Raw genomic sequence first — 4639 nt, 5'->3', positions numbered from 1 at the left:
CCTTTTTGTGGAGTCACCCAGAGGCCCTTTGCAACTTCGAAACAGGCTTATGCCCAGGGGAGGCCAGGCTTTGGTGAAAGCTTGATTCAGAGGCAGAAACGTGTGGGTTTTGCAATTGCGTGGCAGCATGTTGGGAGGGTTTCCATCAGTGCACAGATGCACTCGAAAATCAAATATGGACACGGGGAATGTTTTTTGGAGATGGAAAATGAGTGCTGATGACATGTTTATACTTCGCAGATGGATCCAGTACAGAACCATTTTTTGTAAAGAAACAATATCCACCATTTGCTAAAAAAAATTTTTTTTTGAGTAGCTACAAAATGGTGGCACAAAAAGTGAATATTTCCCATCACACATACTCCACCTGTTCCTTGGTCTTACAACTGTCTTCCATCCTGATGGTAACCATTGACTGTTGTAGTCTTATTTTTTCTCAAATGTTATCCAAAAGAATATGAGAAAAGAAACACAATACACAAAAGCAGTTGGAAGAGCAAAATGATTTTAAATTAATTTGCTACATATGAAAGATTGGAAATGACAAATGTTATTAAGTAACAAATGCCGAATTTAATTCTGAAAAAAAATCTATTTTCTTATTGGCACATTTTCTCCTTAAATTTGATACCAAATCAATTTTGAATGTTTTCTATGTAGAGTCCAGAATGTCTCCTTTATTCCTTCTTTTGACCCAATTTAAGTCTAGTAGGTATCTGAATCTCTAGAAATTACAAACACTAATCATGGTATTAATGTTATATGATGCCTTATCATTGATACATTATAATGATAAATAGTTTATAATTATAAATATTAATTATGGCAGCTTGGAAAGGCACAATGTATATAGGGTATGTGTTTATAAGAAGATAATTTAAAGCATTTAACTGCCAAATAACATTGTTGATAACATTGTAAACTTTGCTCAGTAGAAAATAACAGAATACATCAAATCAATTTATTGTCACCATCAGTAATATTAACTTGCTATTTCATGTGTGAAATATTGACACAAGTGACCCACTTCAAAGATGCAGAGATTGTATAACAGTAAAGAAGCTATTATTGTAAAATATAAAAATTAATAGTTTAATAATTTAAAATAAATTCCAGACACATTTCACACTTGATAAGTATTTTTTAAGTGTTTCAAATAATATATGACATATTAAAATCCATTTTTCTTAGTTTTGGTCAGTCAAGTTAACTCTTCTGATCTATATTCTTAACCTACTAGTCAATCACATTTTTATTCTGAGAACTAGCTGGAGGTTAAGAATCAGAAATAGAATAGAGACTGGATAACAAAATCTTGAGAATATACATAAATCGACATGTTCTTTTGGCCTTGTAGTTTCTGGCAGTCGCCCAAACACCAATCTGGGGCTCTACATTGTATGGTCCTAACACCTTGTTATCATCCTGGAACTAACAAAAGCCTGTGCATACGTCTCTAAAAATGAACAAGTGTTCATCTTATTGCTGGATTTTTGACACGTGTGAATAAGGAGGATATTTATTTTATAAATTCTTAATTGTTTTGTGCCTACCCATCAAAAAACAGAAGTTTTAGTCACAGGCTTAATGTATTCTTAGAGTTCTACAGAAAATGTTACTATTCTACCTAAGTTAAACTTATTAAAAGTTGAAACAGCCAAGAAAAATGAAAGCATATCCTTCCACTTAAAGCACTTAGGTAGTTATGTTTTTAATCATTGTTCAACAAATACATAGAATGTAAAGCTGGGGAAAAATTAGTGATCATTTGTTTCTATTCCTTTATTTAAAATATTAGGAAAATGAAGTCTGAGAGGTAATAGAACTATTCAAGTTCACATAACTAAAGTGTGTGGAAAAATCATGTTTTCTGAGGCCTGCTTTATTCCCTCAGAGCATTGTTTGCAAATTTTGTAATATTTAGTTATAATGGACTAATTGAATGTTATTTGTCACTTATTCTCTGAGTACTATATCACATATCAAATTACATAATGATAGAGTGTTAGAGATTAGCACACTTAGAGAATAAGTGATTAATAAAATAAAAATTAATAATACAGATTCTATTAGTACCTAAATTGTCTGGACATAAAGTCAGAACCTCTTTACAATCACTAGACAGCTTGTCAAAGAGTCAGTTATGTAATAATATTGTACAATCAGGTCCCTGGTGACAAGTTATAGAAGGATGCTGTCAACAAATGAACAATTCAAGTTATAAGGTCCCTGTATGTTGTTCTGGCTTCTGCCTAACTCTCTAGCAGAAAAATCAAAGACAAAAAACTCTCCTTCCAATTCTGACCATGCCACTTCACATTCAAAGAAGAAAGAACTGGAGACCTTTTCTACATCAAAGTCAATATTGATTTGCAAACTAGTCAAAAGGTCGGTTTTTCAAAGCTTGAATTTATGATGGTCCACTATTATCTTCTCACTATGCATCTAAATGGGGAGAATGGCCAATATTCCCAAGTCATTCTTACTTAACAGAATTGAAGCAATTTTCCTGAGCTCAAAGTTTAAAGGTAAGAAATCACGGCTATCTCATGAAAATGTTGGGTTGCATCCCACAGGGCTCATGGGTATCTGAGTAATAGCTGGTGGGGACCCATGGCTTGTCACCTCTCTCCCTAACCTCTGGTAGTTATAGGTGATATACATGTAAAAAGAAAGTATTTCCCTCTCCTAGGACATGGGTTCATCAGACTGTCATCTGAGGCCCCAGGAATCAAAGAATTCTGATTCAAATGGTCCTTGGTATTAGTGCTGAGAAGGAAATGCTTCCATCGGTGAAAGTTAAAAGCCACCAATGTTTATCTATTGATGATACTGAACACTTGATCATTCACATACACTTTTTTTTTATAATTTAGGATAGTTATCTAGCATCTCTACATAGGTTGAGTGCTATTACCCAAAGAATGGTTTAAATATAGACAGACTGAATACTGATTGGCTTTAGGCATTTTGGGAGAAGATGCCTTGGCCTTTCCTAAAATCTGTCTAAGAAATATTTCATGTGGAGTCTGCTCCCACTGTCAGGGTTTGCTATGTAAGGGTGTATGTGTCAAATATTTCTAATTGGATCAGTTGCATCGTTTATGTTTGTTTATATATATTAACTGCAGTGATTCATGTATCCTAATTCTAATTTGGATTCAGGCATAGCAACTGCTTTTTATAACTAAACACACAATAATTATATTATTTTCTGTTATTTACATTTTAAGGCATCCACTGAAATTCAGCCAATCAAAATAATTTAATCTTTAGGCAATGAGAAGTTTATTTCTCATGTACAAAAAAACTTTTAAAAGTTTCTTTTAGACATTGATACACATGTTGAGTTTCCTTCTGTTTGTATCTGTTCTGAAAATATTCCCATCTAACAGATTGAATGGCAGAACATTAGATTCCCTTTTACAGTGTTATGATCCAATAGATAAAACCTACTTTGGCTGGTAACTGAGCTCCCATCACTGACCAGGAAAAGGCCGAGTTACATCTAATGCTGTTATTTATCACTGGTGTGGCTAATCCTGCCAGTGATGGTGGTACTAGGACTGTGGGTAGCTTCTACTTTCACTCCTGAGGGGCTACCAGTTACTGTAATTGCCAGAAGAAACCACCAATAAGCAGCAAAGCACAAAAAAATTGCATATGTTCATCCTTTTTATTGTTCAAAACTAACAACCTCATGAAGGTTTTAGAAACTGTCACATAGTTGAACACTTAACTGGATGAAAATTTGAAAGTTGGGGATTCACTAAAGACGTTTTTATTGTAAAGGCAAATTCAGGTGAGGTGAGCATGCATGAAGTACTTGGTAAGCCACATGACTCAGTCTGGGTGGTAGGATCAGTGGCAGAACTCTCTTCTGACAACAGGCAAAGGAGACCTTGGTGGAAGCAGAGTGTCCAGTCATAGAACGAGGAGAGAACTTGGTGCTGGGAGCGAAGGAATATCAGGAGCATCCTAGCTGGGGTGTCCCTGAACACAGCGCCTGAAATGAGGTATTCAGTGCATGTTGGTTGTCCCTAGAAATAGGTGGCAGAGAATGGAAACAGTGAGGCAGGCAGGACTGGGGCCAACCCACATAATGTACCATAAGGGAACATAAGATCCCGGTTGTTGAAGATGGGACGTCTGAGAAGCATGCCAGGTGCCTCTCGGAAATGTCTGTCCAAAAGATATGTGGCTGGAACACTTGCCCACAGGCTCCTGTCCCCCAACAGGCTGCCCCCGAGGATGTTAATGCCCCGAGTTTCTACAACAAGCTTCAGAAGCATACTGAGTGGGCTTCTACGGTTCTGGAAAGGTCTCTGAGGCAGAAACTAGAAGACTCAAAAAAATGTTCCAGAGGCCTGGGCTTCCCAGGAACTGTCCACTCCTTGAAGCTGTGGATGAAATTAGAAGGGAGCTTCGGGGACAGGAATCAGGGTTTTCAAATTGTTGTGCTACAGAGTCCTCACTGACAGCATCTGACAAATGCTGAGGAAAAGATTAAGGACAGTGAGAAACTTTCATGCACTGAATGTCGGTGTCTCTCAAAAACTCATATGTTGGAGTTACAACACCAAGTGAGATGGGATTAGGAGGTGGGCCTTTGGGAGGTGATTAGGTCACGAGTGCGGAG

The sequence above is a fragment of the Artibeus jamaicensis genome, unplaced genomic scaffold, assembly GCF_021234435.1.
Source record: "Artibeus jamaicensis isolate MK-2021 breed Jamaican fruit bat unplaced genomic scaffold, CSHL_Jam_final contig_603, whole genome shotgun sequence".
Lineage (NCBI taxonomy): Eukaryota > Metazoa > Chordata > Mammalia > Chiroptera > Phyllostomidae > Artibeus > Artibeus jamaicensis.
Note: the sequence above shows the minus strand (reverse complement) of the source record.